Raw genomic sequence first — 20,894 nt, forward strand, 5'->3', positions numbered from 1 at the left:
TGCTTGCTGAGTTCAGAATGAGAACAGGCTTCCACTGAATGGCACTTGGATCCAAGCAACCTTGTTCTCAAAATTCTGACACTGATTTTCCTGCTTGCTTTGCCAAGCAAGGGATAGTGTTTCCTAATGTCCTTTGTGCATGCACATGCTTGTTCCAGCATGGCACTTGCCCCATCCTGGTACTGGTTTGTGCCTGCAGTGAGGTGAGGGCAGGGGCTGATCATGAGTACAGGCTCCTACACCACCTGCTTTTGAGGGAGGCATTGCTGTTGTGTTGGCTCTGTGGGCTGGAGTGGGTCATACTGCTTCCCTCTGAATATATCTAGCCATCTTCTGTATGTTTTGATTTGCTATTGATGCTTGTATGGCTCACTTCTGAGAACGCTGTGGGAGAGCTGACCTTTTGCATGTGGACACTTACCATGAAGTCCTAAGTCCATGCTCCTAGTGCTGTTGTGCTAAAGCCACCTGGAGATGCCTCAGGCCCTTGGTCCTCTTCCTGAACTGCTGGTCTCTGCCCCTTAGGTCTGTGTCTACCTCTGCAAAAGATTACTCTACAGCACTGAGAGAATCTGCAGTTAAAACTCCATATTGTCATTCCTCCTTCCTCATTACTTTTTGTTTCTAAGGTGTTACTTTAAAAGCATATCACTTCTCCCATGTACTGAACAATATGAAGTCAAATAGCAAAGAGCTCTAGGGAGGGGAAAGAAAGGAGAGGTTGAGGGTGGTGACTTTTAACTTGTCTTGGACACTCTTAACGTGGAACCTTCAGTTGGGGATCATTAAAAAAAAAAATAAAGTCTTCCAGTTGTTGGAATCTGCCCATGCTAACAGCTGAATTGATGCAACTGGGCTTGAGGTGATCCTGGCTGGGAAGGGGAGGTGAGGAGTTGCACTACGAAAGGAAGGAAGAAGGTGGGATGAAATTTATTGGCTCCGGTGATGATGGAAGAGTGATGCGGAAATGACACTTGATCCACCCAGGTATGACACTTGCTTTGATTTTTTTGATTAGTGTCCCAGACTTCCTGAGACCCACTGCAACTGCGAAGTTGCAAAATCAGGGTTGTCCGATGCAGGTGAAAAAAAAAAAGAACCACCTGCTCTTCTTCCCCTGGGCATTTCAGCTTTAAACAGCCTTAGCAGTGGGCCTCTTGCTAGAACAAAAGCTGTAGGTGAGGAGGGACCCCTGCAGGTCCAGCTGCCTGCTCAAAGCACAGCCATTTTCAAAGCATGGGCAGGTTGGTGATGGCCTTGGGCTGAGATGTGAACACAGGCAGGGAGGATGGGGTCCCGTAGCTCCGAGCAGCTGTGCCAGAGCTGAACCCCCGCCCTGTGGCCCTGTGCTGAGGTGTAGCCGAGGCTCCTTTGCAGCCAGGTCCCAGCCAAGCCTTGCAGGGATGCTCCTTGGCTAAGCTTGCTGCTCAGGAGCAACGCCTCACCAGGACATCTCACACCGGCCCTGGAGCATTGCTTGCGTTTCAAGCCATCATCCGCCAGCCTAGTTGTGATCTCCTGAAAGAGAACTGCTCTGAAGCCAAGCCTGGAGCAAGCACTGGTGAATGTTGAAGGAAAGCTTCACCCTTCTGTGACTGCTTTAACATCCTTGCCTGGGTAAGGGACTGAGGGAACTGGGGCAAATGAGGCTCCAAATACTTGGGGAAGGGAGCGGGTAACAAGAGCCAGGGTGGTGAAGGCAACATGAGATGGTTTATACTGGCCCCTAGATTCTGGGCAATATTTACAAGCTAAGGAATATGAAAGGAGCTTGTAGTCAGGTGGGGGTCAGTCTTTTCTCCCAGGTAACAAGCAATAGAACAAGAGAAAATGGCTTCAAGTTGCACCAGGGAAGGTTTAGATCGGATATCAGGAAAACCTTCCTCACAGGAAGGGTGGTCAGGCATCGGTGCAGGCTGCCCAGGGAGGTGGTGGAGTCACCATCCCTGGAAGTGTTCAAAAAATGTGTGGATGCAGTGCTCAGGGATGTGGTGTAGTGGTGGATGGACTTGGCAGTCCTGGCCCAATGGATGGACTTCATGACCTTAAAGGTCTTTTCCAACTTAAGTGATTCTATGATTCTAATTAGAGACATTCACAGCAGCTTCCCCTTAGCGCGATGGGCTCTTGCCACATGGCTGAGCTCATCCTCCTGACTTTTTTTCCACCCTCAGAGGGTGGGGTGTGTTTCTCATGGCAACAGCATCTTCTGTAACCTGAAGTGAGAAGACGTTTCATGAGGTGCCTGTGACTCACTCCTGACCAGCAAAGAGGCCTGAAATAGCAACAGCCCCATGAACGCAGAAGGGCTCCCAGAAGACAAATACCACAGGGGACAGGGACAGCAGAGGCATGTGCCCGACCCACCCATCTCCTTTGCTCCAGGTGGGGTCCTGAGGTAGAAGGGTCAGAGCAGTCAGGGCAGAGCATGGGGCCAGCCAGGGGTGATGCCCACCGGGATTTGGGAGCCTCAGCAGATCCCTACAGAGCCGTTACCTCGCTTAGTGCAAGGCTCTTGCTGACATGGGGGTTTTGTCCCCAGCAAGCCTTCGGTTTTCACAAGACCCACCAATTAGCAAGAAGAAAGGCACTCGTCCCTCCCGGGGACCTGCTCCCCAGCACCGTTCCTCAAGGGATAACGCGCTTTTCCACCAGACCTGAGAGCGGGCAGCCCTGAGCCCCTCCACCGCTCTCCCCTGACTCCATGGCCTGAAAACAGGAGGAGGGCGAAACACCCCTGCAACCCATCAGGCCTCTGAACCAGCTGGTTAGCCAAAACTCAAAGCAGATTAACCCCAATTAGGTGGAAATGTATAAACAAACATACTTAGTAAAGCCTTTTGTACAGGCCGCCCAAGAGCCTGGCTTTGAAGGCCCGGCCCGGGACCTCCCACGGGTCCCACTCGCGTCCCCGCTCGCAGCTCCGTGCCCTCAGCCCCAGGCAGCGCCCACGCTTGGGACCCTCCGTGCCCTCCCGTAGCTGCCTGCGGCGGGCTTGCTCAGACCCTACCCATACCTGCTTCAGATATTGCTGTGTTCCTCCTCTCTCCTCCCCTCTCCTCTCCTCCTCTCCTCCAAGTATGGCAGAGGCTCTCTATCTACAGAAATTTTTACTTCGCATAGGGAGGGATAGAAATCCCTGTCACCACACTCCCATGAGATCAGCTGTCTCCCTGCTGCTTTCCCCCAGCTCCCCAGACCAGTAACCTCTTCACTCGTGTGAGCTTCGAGCCCCCTGGCCCTTCAGAAGGCTGGAAAGCAGATAGGGCCAGTTTGCCCAGCTCCAGTAAGAGCAGCAATGGGATCTCGCATCTCTGGGCTTCCTTTTGCTTTAGAAGGCCCCAAATTTCTTGCACGACACCAAAAAATTCCTTCTGCCTCCGGGAGGCTTGTGCTGCTGCCAGGCAAACAGCCAGTCCCAACAGCCCAGAGGGGAGACCTGATCGGGGTGGGGGGGAGATACCGAAAGCCCTCTCCAGTGAAATGCCACTGGAACCTTCCAACTATAGCTGGAAAAAAAGCTGTGCTTCCTAAAGGGCACGGGGCACCAGTCCCTGTGCCTGGGACAGTTGGTGTCACCCTCCAGAGGCTTGCCCAGCTGGCACCACCATGGCCAGTGTGCTTGCCAAACTGGGATCCCTCATGTGCAAAGACAAACCACAAGGTGTGGGGGTGGAAAACCATCAGCTGTGAGGAGCGGGAGACCTCGCCGCAGGCTGGGCAGCTTGGCTTCTCCCCGTGCTGCTGCAGAGAGGAGGTTGAACTGCCAGCAGGAAAAATTCACAGCAGTTTTTTAAATGTTATAGGAAAGGAAAAAAAAAAAAAAAAGGATTCTTGACAGCACGTCACGTGCATGGACTGGGACCCACAGCTGACTGGAATCGGGGCTAAAAATAGCCATCAGCGCTAATGGGCTCCGAGCAGCCTTCGGTGAATGAGTCCCAAGGTGAATTATGAAATCTAACGCACATTCTCTCCCTTACAAGTGTGGTTTCTATTCAGGGTTATTTACCTTGGTCTTTGTACCTGCCAGACATAGGATGCTGCTCTCAGGTTTCACAACCAAACAGATCAGGGCCCAAGGGGAGATGGCCAAGAAGTCAGCAGAAGCGCCGTTACAGAGGATGCAGCTCCACACAGCTCCTCAGCAATGGCAACAGCCAGAGGAGCCTGTGGTTGTGGACCCTTGGCCGGACAAACCGACCCGGGTATGTTGTGATGGCACTCGGTGAACCTGGCTTTCAAATAACCTCCTGACAGCCTTCAGTCGAACAGCACCTACCTGTCCATCCACGCGTCTATTTGGCGTTACGTATTAGGTGGTGCAGATCTGATCATTTACATCTAACCAGTGCCCACCTGCATTATCCTCCCTATAAATCAGGCCTGATTTATACATTTATATATTACTGAGGCTCAATAACAGGGCTGTGTTTCTGTCAAATGAACCAGAGCATCACACGGCACTCGTGATGGCTTCGTCCGATGTGTGGGAGGATGGGCAGCACCTGAACCAGAAAAAAAAACCACCAGAGCAGCACAGGCAGGAAGCCTGGCTGTGCAAGAATTATTGTCTCCAAAATTCACAAAAGATTTTGAACCAACAAGTTTATACTCATCTGCCCTGTGGATGGCATGGCTGGGGTGTGTTTGATCTCATGTCAGGAGCCCTGCAGCCAGGTTTAGCTACAACAAGAGCCTCCCCGCAGCTCAGTGCTCCCCGGCAATTGGATTTTCTCTTCCCCAGTTAGGCTATTTTCCCCTGCTGTTTTCAGCTGTAACTCAAACTAATCATCCAGGCACTTTTTTCCCTTTGTCGTCCCCCCCCTTTTTTTTTCCCCTTTAAACAATACTTTCTAAAAGCAAATTAGTGCAGCAGCCAGGCTGAACCGTGGCTGTCCCCAGCCTCCTCTTTCTCACACGTGCTTGCCCGCACACTCCTACTTCTCTGCTCTCCCATTTTTTTATGATGCAATTCGCCCCCTGAGAGATTAAAATAGAAATGGAGAGAGTTTTTCCTTGGAGAGAAGAAAATTTCAAAGTGACCTTCTTTCTGCTCCTCCCAAGCAACTGATACCACTTGCAGGCTTCGAGCAAAGTCTTATTACTGTAGAGCAGGGGTCAGGAGCGGCTCAGCTGCACTGCTGGAATCCAGCGCGAGCTGCTGGGAACAGTGTGGTCACCTGGAAATATGAAGGTATGATAGGCAAGAGAATTTAGTACTGGGATAAGCACCCTCAGGATCTGCTGGGGAAGAGCTATTTTGGTCACAGACAGAGCAGTCGAGGCAGGATACTCACTACCTCCTCTTGAAGCAGCCAGATAGCTACAGCTTGTCTGAGCCTTCCTCTTTTTTTGTTCTAAATTTCAAGTGTGGTATTTTAATCAGCCACCCAAGTTCATCAACATCTTTAAACCACCATGTGTCATTACCAGCACCCAAGGAACTTGCACCGGTGTCAGCAGGGTCCCTTTTCATGCCCTCGTGACGTAGCTGGTTTCATTTTAGCAATGAGTTTGTACAAAATCCCCGAATTGCTACCAAATTTGGAAGAGGCACCGTGCACCTCTTCCTCATCTCTGTGCCTCATCCTCAAGCTAGCCCCCGGCATGGAGCCCTCCATGCACACTGTTGCATGCAGGCGGCTGCTGGATCCTCAGCCAACACACAGGAACCCACCTCCCCACAACACACCTGTGGCACCAAACAACCACGCTGTAAGAGGACCTTTCCACCCGTGTTATCTTTGAGGACTGCCCTGTCTTCACCCACACCAGTGGAATGAGAACACCTGAACACTCAGGCAAGGTCTAGTTGTTTAGCTATGTGACCACAGATGTCTTACAGCTACATAAAGGCTTTTGCCTGACCACCTTTGGGGCTGGAACAGCCTCGTGCTGCTCTCTAGGGAGAGCACAGCAATGCTGTTGCTCCCAGGGTACCGGTGGGGTTTGGCCACCAGCAGCTCAGCATCCCAGCCATGTCCCAAAGAGTGGAGAGCTGACCCAGGTACCCCCCAGCAGCAGCCTGGGAGGGGTGCAGCAGCCCCCAGGGACAGGGCTTGCACCTTCTGCTCAGAAACACGGTGAGAGGCAGGTATTTTGCCCGAGGTTTCACAGAAATCAACCAAATTGCCAACAGCCCTGGGGAAGCAGATTAGGATGGACTTGGTGGGGCTCTAAGCATGTGGTGGCTCCCAAGGGATGGGGCAAAGCAAAGACTCCCAAGCCAGGTTTGAGAAAGGCACCTGGAGTCAAGCTTGAGGAAGGAAGGAGTACAGAAAAGCCTTTTCTTTCACAGCTTCACCCATCTCAAGCCCCGAGCAGGAAAAGGGAGGTCAGCCCTATTGCAGTTTGGGCCCAGATCAGTTTTCCTCACATGGGGCACCAATTGTCACAAGACAAACAAACCAACAGGGAGCAAATAGGCTTTATCATTGGTCAAACTCTACCGTCCATCATTTCTCCATCCTCCAGAGACAAGGTGAGGCCAGACTACTCTGCTGTCTTATCTCTGCTTCATCCAGGCTTTCTACTTCTTCAGGCTTCCCCCCACCCTACTCCTCAGAGCTATTTAACCACATTGCTGTCAGATCACAGCTGCACATCATCAATGTCACTCAACCCACTGTCCTCCAAGCAAGGCCACAGCTGCACATTATCAATGTCAATCAACCCACCGCCTTCATTCTCCTACAAGCCCTTCCCTGGATGTTGGGCTTCTCTGTGATCCAAGCCAGCAAGTCCTGTCCCACCTTGCTGAGAGACCGAAGCGTCCTCAGATGCCATGTGTTGTGTCACTGTTGGACAAAGAGCTTTTCACACGCCTGTGGGATGAGTTTCTGCACCCACCAAGTGCGGTGTTGGCACAACCCTCCGGTCCCGCGGCGGTGAGGCGGGGGTCGCACGCTCCCGGGAGGGCACAGTCAGAGGGGTGGGTTTGGTGGGAGGGGATGTAGCATAAGCAGGAGAAGAAAAGCCCTTGAGCCCCATAGCAGCTGTGTAAGGGAGGGCATGATGTGTCCTACCTTGGCCCACTGGCCCCCCTTGAAGCTGTTCCTCTGCCTGGTGCCTGTCAGAGCTGGTGGGACATCTCCAGTGCACCCTGAACAGCTGAGGTGTAGGCTGGGGCTGTTCAGCACCCCACAGCATGTATCCCCTTTCTCACCAAGAATAAGGGGATTTTTGCTTTCCTTCATTATAAATCATTTGGGAGCAGAGAGAATTTGCTAGAAATGGCAACTTTGCTGCCGCTCTGGGGAAAAACTGTGTCACCCTTGGCCCAGGAGCGCAGAGCGAGCCAAATCAGAGGTATTCCTCTGTCCTCACATCACTGCCGGTTCCCTGGGCTTCCCATCCCCAGCCAAGGCTGTGTGTCAGGGAACACAGAACAGGGGGTGAGAGGTAGAGGAGAAGGGGTTCTTAGGAGAAGATCAAATCTCAGCACATCATATTTGTGCTCATTAGGAGGCAGTAAAGAAGCCAGGCAGGCAGGACAATCAGAGATAAGGGCGAGCAACAGGCTGTTCCCAGCCCAAAGTCCTGCCTGCTGGTAAAAGTGGGGGTGCAGCCCAATGCATTCTTGACATTTTGTTCTCCCAACTGATGCCAGCTCAGTGCTTATCAGATATCTCCACGGCCAATGATTTTTCACAGTGGATAACATCGCTGAACTGCATAGGAAAAAAATCATAAACCTCTGTCCTAGACAGCTAAGCAGAATGTTCCCTTCCTGGCCTTCATATGGGGGTATTTGTGGCTTTAATTTTCCACTCTTCTTCAGTCAACCTCTTTCCTGCCCTGCACATTTATGGCTCTGACTCATCCTGAGTTGCGTGAAGGTGAGGAACCTCAGACCAGACCATCCCTTCGCTCTCCTGGTCCAGTCTGACCTCCCCTTCCACAAACAACCCAGACTCACTCGTCCCTTTCTTTAAGATCGAGCACACTCTTTGATCACTCCCTGCCGGTCAAGCCAACCTTGAATTGCGGGGCCAGCATGGCCAGCATGGCCAGCACGCAGGCACAGGGCTGGGGCTCCTCAGAGGGCACGGCCTCACTCCAGACCCCCTGACTCTCTGCAGCAGGAGGATGCCCCCGTCCACCCCCCCCCACACACACACACTGAGAAAAGCCATCTCCATGCTCAAGGATGCTCCCAGCTTTATAGTTTCCACGAGGACGCTGTGTCCACAGTTTTGACAGTGCCGGCCAAGGTGGAGGTGTGCCAGCTGCCCACCACCATTTCAGACCTGAAAGTGGGGATCGCCTTGCAGCCAACGGAGCTGCCTCTGACAGGAATCTGACCTTGAGCCGTCCTGACCTCCCAGCAGAAGTAGCATCTGAAGTTCCCTCCCGAGCAGATTTTGGCTGAATCTCAAAGATGCTTTTGCTGCTGTTCTTCCTTTATGCTGAACTACGTGAAACTGGGCTCGATGTCACCGTGCCGTGCAAGAGAGACACCCTCCTTGTTCTGCTCTGTGTCCAACTCTCTGCTAAAGCAATATTTGGGGAGCTCAGTTACGTGTGCCAAAGCCAGGGGAGCTGGGGATGCAATCCAACTGCTTCCCTTTAAATTCTGTGCTCCAGGATAGGAAAGCTTTCCAGTAAGTTATCACACCCCTGTGGTAAAGGTGACAAAAGCACACCCTCCCTGAGGTTAATGTGATGGTACTGTTAACTCAAGCAAGGTGCTGCTCTGCCCTCTGCCTGTGTGTGAATCTTTTCCAGGGCTCCCTGGGATGGTTCCTCACAGATTAGGGAACAAGGAGCATGTTAACTTTGGCCAGGCAGCACTGGCTTCAACCTACGCTGGGCTGCTCTGCCCTTGGCCACGCACCCTGGGGCTCCCCGTGTGCAGCAGCATCACCCTGAGGTACAGAGTGTGTCCCTCTTGGGGTGTCGGTAGTCCTGGGGCTGCCCAGTCCCACATCTTCCTTTCAGATCAAAATGGGAGAACAACAGCAGTTTGTCAGGGAGGGCATCACTATAAACAGCCTGAACTCGGCGAGCAGTGCCCAGGAGCTGCTGCAGTTCAGACTTGCGGGGTTCCTCCAGGGACATGAGCAGTTGCCATCAGGAGCAGACCTTTTCCTCGGCTGAGTGTTTCATGGTCCCTGTGGGGCTCAGGAATCTGGTTCTGCTGTAGCACTTTCCTGCTCCCTAACTTCAGGTCCTGGAGGGGTGTTTGATATTGCATCTTCCTTGTCTCTGTACTGCTTCAAATTCCAAGACCAAACCCAGGTCTTGGGCAGCAGGGTCTTTCTTTTTAAGTTTCTGTTGAAAGTGATGTCAGCAGGCAGAAACATGCTCTTCATTAAGTGCTCTATTGTAACACATATATATATACATTAAAAATAACATATCTAATATGTATACTGTAGGTACATTGCCTGTGAGTGCGTGTATATATCCATCCATACACAAACATACACATGTACATACAGACATACCTCTGTGTCTCTGTAATCTGTGTCTATATTTACACGTGTGATGCTATACTCACACATTACTAGTTGTTCTGCAGCACTTTGAAATGGAAATGTGAAACTGTGATAGCAGGGTATCCAGGGGATGAACTCCGTGGCACATTTCTAAGCCAGTTTAGGGCCTTCTTTGGGTCTCTTTCAAAATAAGCAGGATTGTTTTTTTCTATTTTGTCCATTCCTCCATTGCATTGACAATGATAGGCGTCAGCAGCCACCAGTCTGAACCTTTTCTGCGCAGACTGCTCTAGCACAGACCCACTGAACTGTAGCCAGTCTCATGCATTATCATCTTACAGCATCAGATATCAGCTGCATCCAGCCATGTTCATATTTTCATGGCTTGCATGGCTATATGCAAGGGCCCGCGGGTCTGTGTGCACTCATCCCTGACCCACACACCTTGCTCTGCAGGTCCTAACTCCCTTTCTTGCAGTGCCGTGCATTCCCAGCTCCGCAAACAGAGTCAGGACCCTACTCACCCAGCCGCAGCCATGCTTGTGGAGGGGATGAGCTGTGTTGCTTGGCACAGCCAGGGTTAGTTCTGGCTTTCCAGCAGTCCTTGTTTCAGTTCCAGCCACGGGCTGGTCTCCTCCAAGGGAGTTGGCTATGCTCCTCTTTTCCTTTCTCCTCCCCTAAAACTACCAAACCCATCAAGCACATCAGAGCCAGACGGTGTAAGAACTAGGACTATTTCTTGAGGCCTTTCTATGTCCTTGCATGTTGTGCAGGCACAGAGTGAAACAGTCTTTGACCTTCCTCTGCTGCTTCCCATGGCCCCAGAGCTCCGGTGGAGCTCCAGGTGCTCCATCCTTCTGCTCTGCTGTTTTCTCTGTATGTCTGGCACTGTGTGATCATCAGAGATTACTCAATAATTCAGGTATTAATTTGCAGGACAGGGGTCTGCCTATGGTCAGTAAGGAGGCGCCTTTCTGTGTATTACGTGCACACTCTGCCCCTTCACTGTCCCAAAATATGCTTCTCAGCACCTATAACTGATGGAAACCATTCAGCACAAAAGCCTGGAAGCCACTGGATTGCCAGTTTCCAGTTCCTTGCAACAGCAGGACTAGATCTGCCAGGTGAAATCCTGGGGGAGCAAATTACATCCCCACAATTTTTCTCTTCCTGACCAGAACAAAGTTTTTTTTTTTCCTACAAGATCTGAACACCAGTTTACCCTTGAATACATGAACAAGATGCACCAGGGAGATCCTTGAGAGGTTTCCCAGCTCAACCTGAACACATACCAGCTGCTCTTTCTATCTTTGGCCAGTCTCGAGCACTTTACATGTCAGAACTGCCCTGATTTTGCAGCAATATGTAGCAACAGGGAGCAGTGAAGCAAGGGGCTCGCAGACAGAGATGAAATCTAGCCAGCCTGCATGCCTTCCTCCTGACCACGCGGACGGTGAGCGCATCTGTGATGGAGAAGGAAACTTCAGAGAGTGCTCTTTGCACCTGGATCCCAGCTCAAGAGAAGAGGGAAGCTGTAGCTCAGCAGCTTCTGGGCACCAAGTGTGCACTGCTCCAGGTGCTCCAAGGTGCAAGGACAGTGGCAGCCAGATGACCCTGAGAGCTGTCCCCTCCCCCCCTCACCCCATCGGCTGCGTGGGGCCCTGCGAGTGCCTCGTGGGAGCCGCATGGTCCGGACTGCCCTTCTCAGCAGATGGGGAAGGCACCCTGCCACCGAGGGCGGATGGGTGGTGAGGGCAGAGACAGCCCACCTGGCGGGCCCTTGTCCCAGGGGTTATCGAACGGTACATCAGGGTGTCGGGCAGCAGCCAAGCTACGTCGCTGGAGACCCCTTCAACGCCCGGGCACCAACATCACAGCCTTGCCTGTGTTCCCTGCCCGGGGACCAGCCCCCAGCAGGGACCAGCTGTGGCCTCTCTCCCAGCCCAGAGGAGACTTACTGGGAGATCCTGGTCAAGTGTCCACCCAAGACCCCGGCAAAGGCAGCCTGAAAGCGCAAGGTGCGCTGGCCCGCTCGTTCGGGCAGACACGCCGCCGCTGGCGCACACCAATGCTGATTTCAGTGGTTAACGCTGTTTGCTTCTCCGGGGGCTGTGCTGGCAAGAACATTTTATTCCCCAGCAATAAAAGTGCACAGCTGCTTCCTCCAAAATAGGAGGTAAATGGAAGCGAGAGGAGTGGAAGTGCGTGTGCGTTTGTGGTGCTTGTGCGATGGAGAAAGGAGAGGAAATGAGTCCTGGTGCAAAATAGAGGAAGTGGGAGAAAAACAACACAAAGCAAACGCTGCATCCATTGAACGGGACTTGAATTGGTATCTTGGCTGCTGTTTGACCAACTTATGGTATCACTAAATCCCATTCTCCTCGCAGGGAAAGAAACCCTGCAACTGTGCATTGTCAGTGTGACGGAAGAAACAGCGGCAGCTGATGCTGGTTGGGTCAGTATTACTCTTGGCCTCACAGACCGGCCTTTGTTCCCAGAGCGGTGACAAAGGGCTCCCTTTCTTTCCTTTACCTCCCTCGAGTTGTCCGCCGGCGTGTTGGAACAGCACATGTTTGAAGACTATATATTGGCTATGGGTGGCATGCCTTGGCCAGCTCCCGTGCGGACCTCTGCCACCCCTGCCCCGTGGGAGGTGCTCCTCTTGTGCACCAGCACCCTCCGCTATAGGCAAAGGCTCATCTCCTTATCGCCCGACGGAGCTGCATCCTCCCGGGAGCCCACTGCTACTAAGCACAACCACAGGCAGATCACAGGCCCTGAGCCGACAGGTCCACAGGGTACTGGGAGCGTGCACGGTGCTCCTGTCGCTTTCTGGTTCACCTCTCTGGTTACCCTCAGCGCCTCCTAAACTTGTCACTTGGACTCTCCGCTCGCTCGTCCTGGCAGGTGAGTGCAGGGGAAGGGGAGGTGGTGCTGGTGAGTCTCAGCGTTCATCAGGGTGACCTCTTTCTCCTCTTGGGTGGAAGAAGAGACTTCAGAAGGTTTTGCCAGTGCCTGAGAAGGGGTAAGTCACCGCTGCTGGTGTAATCCCAGCCTGTGGTGAGTGCTTTTCCCAAAAAGCCTCTGAACCAGTGATCTTTGGCAGGCTGCTGTGCCTGCCATCTAGCAGAGGGAGAGAGCCTGCAAGGCACATTGTGGTGGGTGGCAGAGCTCTTCCAGACAAGGGGCTCAGCTGGGAGACACATTTCCCACCTTCAGCCGTCCTCTGACCTGCAGCGCAGCTCGCTGCCAGGCAGTGAAGGTCTCCCCTCCGGGCACCTGCAGGCTGTAAGTGGAGAACATGCACAGTGGGGCAATATCCGAAGACCTGAGGGCACACCTGCAAGGCCATTTGATGTGATCCCAGTATTCCCAGCCTGCACACTCTGCACGGCTCTAGTCCAAGCTGTCAGAGTGGCAGGATTATTCCAGCCACATTTCTAGTGGTCTTTAACTTGGCAGCATAAGGATTTCACCTTCATTAGCTTTCTCTTGTTCTTGGTGCAGAGGGATGAACCTGCACAGCAACGTACGGAGACACAAAATAGGGCCCATGCCCTGATGCACACAGGTCCTAGCGTACAAGAAGACAAATTTGGAGGCACATCCACAGAGAGTCACTTGCAAAACAAGGATCTTGCATGGACAAGCAGAAGAGTGTACAGAGGTAAGGGCAGACAGACAGGTATCTCCTAGTGCTCTACAAGAGATCCCAAGTGTCATTGTCCCCCAGGGGAATCTGACCAAAGCAGCACAGTACATTAGATTTGAAGTTGATGTTTCAGCATCTCCCTTTCAGAAAACAGGGAAATCATTTTTTAACCTCTGAAAGCAGCAAACACCAATGTATGGAGGAGCCAACACAGGTGCCACAGCCTCCACTATAGTTCTGATGTGTGACAAGACCTCAGCAGGAACATCACATGCTGGCCACCACGCCTGCGCACAGGTCACACCACTGGGAGATGTCTGCTGTCAAGTGGTCCCAAATCTGTCTTTGGAAGTTGTGTCTCCAGGTCACACCTGCACAGGGTAAGGCAGCTACAAGGAGCGGCCTTCCTTGAACAAAGGAAGAACGTTTCTGAACAGAACTTCGACAGGTGGAGCTGACCACATCAGCCAAAACAAGGGGCTTGTGACTGATCTTTTCCTCCTCTCCTTACGCTCCCTGGGAGCCGATGTTTCCCCTGTGGGCTGTGCCTGATGCCAGGCGACACGGCTGACATGCAGCCTGGCAGGCACTGATGCACACATGTGAGGGTACACCTGCCTCTGTCCGGAGGCCTCCATGGGCAGCCCAGGGACACAGCTCTGCTCTCCTCTGGGGTCTGGGGCCCAGCTCTTTGGTTTTTTAAAGGAGGGACGGGCCAGGTGACTCCACATATTTGTAGGGTAAGTTCAAAAGTAAAAAAAAAAGGGGGGAGATAAAAGACGCTTTGTGGTGCAAGACATCTTGCTTAACCCATGTCTTTATCACCCTTACTGCGTGGGCTCCTGTCCAGAGCCCCACGAGAAGCTGTGGCAACATGCCCACGTGTATCAGAGAGCGCACAACGGTCAAGGCCATGCCAAATATGTGCATTTTGGGGAGGACAGCAAAGAAGTTTCTTCTTTGTGCTAATAGCAGCCCCCCATGCCTCCAGATCCCAGAAGCAATGGGACCAGGGACTGTACTTGCTAGCTCATGTGAAGCTGGGCAAAACCACATGCCCTCGAGCCTATGACATTTGTGGGGCTTGACCTTCCACAGTAGGAATTACGAGTTACCTACAGCATGGCCTAGCTAATGTTTCCCATGACGGAGCTTACCTGAAATTGGTAAAAGGGCAGAGTTTGCCTCCAGAGCTGGTTTTTAGGGCACACATCTGAAAACGGTTTACAAGTGGCTAGAAGGAAGCCCCTATGTTATTGTGCTTAAAGTGACCTCTTTGTATCTAGCCTCTATTTTAAGTAGGTGATGCATATATGTTCTCATGCCAGTGCTCTTCAGTCTTTTAGCTGAAATAGCAGTTCTCTTTCCCTGGGATTTACCCATCTGATGTATTAATAGGCGGCAATCATATGCCCTCTTAACATTCCTTCTGCTAGGCTAAAAAAAGCAAAGACCATGCAGATTCCTACCATCATCTCTTGTCTTTCCCCGCAGATCATTCTAGTGCCGTTCTTTGTACTTGTTACATTTTTTTTCTCTCTTTTTTCCAGGTCTTCTGGAAGGTACTTTTCTCCTCCTCAGTACTGGCAGTGCCTCCTTGTTTTGTCTCTTCAGCTAACGTTTACATTTTTTCTCCAAGGTCATCAGGGAGGATATAAAATTAGCTGGTGCCAAAACCAGTCCCTAAGGAATTTCATTAGCAATTGCCTACTACTTTACGTTTCAGGGTCTCTTCATCAAGCGATGTTGAGCGATGCGATACCCACTTTTCCGTTCAAGTGCGAATCCCTGCACCCCCTGCTTTCACAACTTCCCAACCACCTTCTGTGAAACCTAGATGATGCATTTCATATACCACATGACTGATGTTTAAAAAAATCATCTGTTCTCCCCTCCAAGCATAAAAATAATCGAAAATTCTCTACCTTTCATACAGCCATGTTGAATTCTGTCCCATTGTCTATGCACATCAATATCTTTAATTATTTCTATTTTGTTCTAGAATAAAAAGAAAAGTCGTTCTAAGCCCTTGGGTCTGTAACTAACCACATCCCTTTTTTGTTCCTTAACTAAATTTAGGTAAAATCGTTGCTACTATGCCACTGTGTGGTCCCCAGCAAACCTTCAGTCGACCAGGCTGATTGAACACTGATGCCATTGGATTTACTACTTGATGTGTCTCCAGGAACCTTCTCATCTGAATAAACCTCGTGAGTTTTGCCTTGGCCTCTGATGGGATTGTTTCTATTTCCAGACACTTTCAGCTATCAGCTTGTAATCCCCTTCTTCCACACCATCTTGCCCACAAAATGAGGCAAAACTTTCGATTTTGGAGGCACACCTTGATCTTAGCCGCACTGCACAGAGGTCTGATCTCTTGCCTTGTTCTTTTTACCTTTACAAAGAACTTCTTTCAGCAGCTCGGCCAGGTCTATCTCACCTTGATTTCTGCCGACTGATGTGTCTTTTACCCTAAACTTTGTGACCTCTGCTACATAGATTTCTGTGCTAACCACTCCCATCTTTCACCGGGGAAATTTTTTCACTGGAGCACCACATTTTCTGTATGCTCTCCCTCCACTTTCTTGTTCAGGAAAGCAAATTAGCTTTTGCCATGCTGAGTCTGAATGTCTTCCACATACAAGTACTTGAGACTTTTCACTCAAATTGCTTTATCACTTCAGTCCCATAGCTTCTCTGATAATTCCTGTTTTGAGGCTGAAAAATATTAGTTGTGGCCCCATGATATTTACTCTTCCAATCAATTTAAACAGAATCAGCCTATGCACAGCCAAGGTTAAAAGTTATCTTCTGCCACATTGTTCTGTAATGTCTCACTGGTTACCAAGACCAGGTCAAACACAACAGCAGCTCTGATTAGTTTGCTGCCTCTTTAGGGAAGAAATATGTCCTGGCATACGGAGTTTCATACCCTAGTTCTGCATATTGCCCATGAGCTCCTTGTCTTAGCGTTCAGACACTTCCATTATTTCTCCCAGTTTCCCATATGTACTGGCTATATAATCTTGGATGGAGTATCAGTTTCCTGCTCAAATGAGTATTACACTCCTGCTCTCATGTATGTCCCTTTTGTCATCGGTGCTCTTCCTTCAACTACACATCAAAAGCCAGCATGGAAACCACACAAGTCCCAACCAAAAAGCCCTCACAAAATCCCAAGTCCTCCTCCCCGTGTCCCAGTCTAAAGCCTGGCCTGGCCACCTCGCTCCCAGAGGCTGCGTTCCTCCACCCAAGCTGCCATGGGGAGCCCTCTTTCTGCAGGTGCCTTCAAAGAGACAACACATTGCTGGCAGTGGTTCCCGAGGTGTCTGTAACGGCTGGACCACGGATTTGCCCTTCTTCTCTTAGGATGTGTTTCACTGAGGTATGTAAAGTGCCTTGAGTAGTATCTGCCGTCATCCTTCCGTTCAGCGGGAACCTAGCTCCCTCATTTGTCCCAGCATGAAGGGAATCACTGGATTATCCTCTCTCCTTTTGGGCTCCTTCTCAGTTCTAGCTCCCCTTTGTAACAGCAGGGTGATGATTTGTCTTACAGCATCCTCACTCACACGGACCTGTATTTCCCATGCTCCTGGGGGTCTCCAGCTTAATTTTGTCACCCCCCTCCCCCTTGCCCTCTGCACCTTCTCCTGCAGCCTCTCCTCCTTTGCAGGTCCCTGGACTCACGGTTCCCTGGCCTCTGACCTCGAGCCATCCCCATCTCCTTTTTCCATTCTCTGCTGCATTTAGTTTTTCCTTTCTCATTGTTGCTTTTCCTCCCTGCTCCCAGTCCACAAGCTTTTTATTGAACGTCAAAAGATGCAGTAGCAGAAAAGAACTTGCTAATGTGCTCTGGTCTGATGTTTGCTCAGAAGGCACAGTAGGGATGGCCCGAGCTCATCCCTCTCCGTAGGGGAAACCTGGACTCCAGTAAAGCGCTGTGAGATTTCAGCAGCCCAGAAGCTGTAATCCTAATTCAGCTCTACCCAGAGGTGGCCTGCTGACTTAAAGCAGCAAGGGCAGGCTGCAGCAGCACAGGGCCAGAACATACAACAGCCTTTACCTCAAGAGAGCAATTCCAGTCACAAGTTTGAGTCGAGAATCTCATTTCCCTGGGAAGTAGGTGGCTACTAGTGCTGGCATCGTATCTCACGGTGACAGACAGGGGTTAAGTAACCCGCTTGTTATTGACAGAAGACAGCTATAGACACCACTGCCTGCCCCTCGGCACTGGGTGAGAGCTGCCAGGAGGCTGGGGGACTCGGGTGATGCGCCTCTGTTGTAGGTACCTGCGCCTGACTGTGGTGCCTAGAAACCCTGGTCCTAGAAAATGAACTGAGGTGGAGGCAGAAACAATGGCCACATCCTCAGCGCCCCAGGCCAAGTGTCACACCTCCCACTCCCCTCTGCTAGCACTGGAACCACAGTCCTTCCCACAGCTCTGCTGCACCTTTCGCTTGGGTACCGCACCGCTCCGCACAGCCCGGCGGGCAGCACTGCTCAGTGGGACACCTCTGTTTCCTCCGTTAAGTTTCCATCCCAGATAGGGTTGTGATGTCCAGGGCGAGTGACACGATCCTGCCATTTGCTGGGCTGAGAAGCAGGCTGCCAAGGCACAGCAAAGGATGGCGGCAGTGTCACGGGACCACCTCCCCTCGCCTCCTGTTGGCCTTGCGCAAGGTCATGCTGCGTAGCAGCAACAGGAATAGAGCTCACGAATGCCACCTCCTTATCCCACTTGTCCCAGGGCCAGGCCCTGCTGAGAAAAAGCAATATCCATCCAAATGCGGCAGCAGTGCCCGGTTGTTGTTGTGAAGCTCAAGAGCAGGTTAACACTGGTGCCGAAACCCCTGCCGCGCACACAATAGGCAGCGAGAGGTGCCAGCTCTGGAGGCTGGGGACCTGGGGACAAGCTGTGCTGGAAGTGCTGGGGCCCCATCCAGCTGCACCAGCCCTCCCGCGCCCGTGGGACTGCGAGTTCCTCCCGGGGAAGGCAGCGACGCCCAGCTGACTGCGCTCCAACCCCAGCAGGAAAGCGCCGATTTACGGACAATGCCCAGCCGGGGTCATTAAGCTGCCTGTTCAGAAATGCACCGGCCAACGCGTGAGCACACCTGCACTCCGAGCAGTGCTTTGTGTTTCTTTTTTGCAGAGGTCTGCATGTCGGGGATGCTCTCCCCTAGAGAGACAAGGGGCTAGCAGGGTATTTCCCCACCCCCCGCCCTCCACCTGCCAGGCAGCTTTAGCTCTGCCCCAGAGGCATCCTGGAGGAGGTGACCGGGGCATTGTTTACCCTCAGACAACCATCAAATCTGTTAGCATGGACCCTCAAGACCTTGAAGGATTTGGGCACCCAACCACCAGGGAGTAAAATGTGCTGCTTCGACTCCAGTGGAAAAGGTCATGCATCACAGGCTACTGCCAGCTAATGAGAAATGAGTCTGGACGATTAATCAATACACAATCTCCTCTGCTAATCATATTGATGGAAGATGAGCTCCATCCCCCAGGAAGGGCAAAGGCCATTGAGCTAAGCCATTTAGCGGCATTTATTTATATCCTTGGTGGTTCAATAATTTGAGTCTTGCCTGATAGCATCAGGCCCCCGAGAGCTAGGCAATATTGTCCAGCTGGAAAAAAAAACCCACCTAACACAACAGGTATTAGGAGAATAGCTCTTTAATGGAAATGAACACTTTTAAAGGCAAATGCATTCATTTTCTCTAAATTTTCAACTACATACATGTGTGCATGAAGAATTTCTGAAATATTCTGTGCAAATGGTCAAAAACCTGTCGTTTTCTAAAGGGAAATATTGGCAAGGGCTCAGGGTATATATTACTCTCGGTTGCACCAGAATGCCCTGCTCCAGAAGTCTACCATGAAGCATTAAGAGAATATGTCCCTCCCTCATTTATCCTAAAATCGTATCTTTCCTCCAGCAGGCACTTTGCAAGAAACCTGGCCCTGTAGGTAAGGTGAGTTCACGCTTGTGTAATTAAAGCCTCTGGTGAAACACATACGCACCAAGGGACAAAGATGATGTCACGGCACAGCTGTTTCTACAACACAGCTGGTTTCCTGGCCCCCCGATACAAACCCTGCTCTTGCTGAGCCGCAGCGAAGCGGGTGGTACGACTGTCCGTGGGTAGCTGCAGATAGCCCCTGCCCGCCCTGTGGTGCTTAGGCTGCCCCTGCGAAAGCTAGCGGAGCCCTGCTGTTGCACCCGCCACCAGCCTACGTAGCCTGCAGAGAAAGGCCCTGGTGCTTGCAAAGAAGCTGTTTACTTACACAGCTGCCTGCTGGGACTTATTTACAGAGTACTACTGAGCGCCACCAAATCTGCTTGTATAGCTCTGGAGATGGTTCAAATCCTCTGTTCCCAGACCAGTGATTAAAGCTGTATGGAGAGAAGTTAGGACTGAGGATAAACCCGAGCTTTCAAAACAAGAGCCTCTGATCTCAAACTGAACAAACACTTCCCCTTGCCTGTGTCAGCTAGTTTGATTTCCAATGCAAGGGCAGATCGCTTTGGAAACCCCAGCCACGCCGGTGAATTACCTTCCTACTAACCACAGAGAGGTCCCTCCAGCACCCTGCCCGGCTCTGCTCTGCAAGTCAGGCTGCTGGCAGAGCTCCCTCCGCATGCAGCTAGCACAAAGTGAGCTCAGAGGTAAGTCTCCCAGCTCAGCCCTCGGCAGGAACAAGACTACACACTTTAGAGCCCCGGCTCCTCATTAACCCTAACTTATAAACAGCCATAGGGCCAACACGTGCTCAGGAGATGTACCTGATCTTGTTGGCAGCAGATCCAAGCACCGAGGCATCAATGCAACACCTAAACCTGCCCTTTGAAAGGACTACAGACGCCAGAATGGGATTTTCTCACAGTTTGAAAGCGTCTCTGGACAAGAAAGGCATAATTGCATTGGCAAAGACATGCTCCGTGCAAACAGGGTCTGTGGCAGCAACACAGAGTGTGGTGACAGCAACACAGCCCAGGGCACAGTGGCTGGGCAGCATGGTCCTCTGTAAGACGGGACCGGCTTCCCCCACAGCCCTGTCCCCTGTGCACAGAATACATGAAACGTGGTGGATGATTATTAACACGTCTTAAAGGCCGTGGCTTTTAGTCCACGCACAGAGAAAATGCATGCAAGTGTAGGCACATGCACGCACACAACCGCCGCCACATACTCATGCTGCGGAAAGCCCATCCAGCCCCCAGCCGCTGCCGCGGGTGCTGCCAGCAGCTAATGAGATCGTGCTGAGAAGTGCTCCAAGCCCGCCTGCCCTCAGGTTTAACGTGGTGCTAGCCTTCCCCAGCCGAGACCACAGAGAACACCGCTATTGTGAGGGCCAGAGCCTTTCTGCCATGCCAGCACACGCGAAGGCTGACGTTTCGTAAGCTGCCTGCCGTCGGGAGGACAAAGTCCCGTTGAGTGGGCATTGGCTCTGCCTGGCCTCACAGATAGCAAGGGATCAGCTGAACGGAAGGTTGGCAGCCTCCCAGGGCATGGCACGAGGCTAGCCAAGCATGTGAGGTAGAGTCATTATCAGCGCCCTGTTCCTAACAAAGTGAAGACATTCACTTTCATCTCAAACTAATATTTGACCCTGCTCTTTCCAAGCAGAGGAAGAAAGACGCACACTGTGCCAGATCCCCGGCTGTAACACCTGTCTCCTGATCTGTAGCTTGTATGGTTACAGGGAGGCCGTAGGCATCGGAAAACACTTTACATCCAAATTTAGGAATAGCATCCAGCCAAGGTGTGAAGTAGAAACAATAAATAAAGGCT

The sequence above is a fragment of the Falco peregrinus genome, chromosome 6 (genome assembly GCF_023634155.1).
Source record: "Falco peregrinus isolate bFalPer1 chromosome 6, bFalPer1.pri, whole genome shotgun sequence".
Classification (NCBI taxonomy): Eukaryota; Metazoa; Chordata; class Aves; order Falconiformes; family Falconidae; genus Falco; species Falco peregrinus.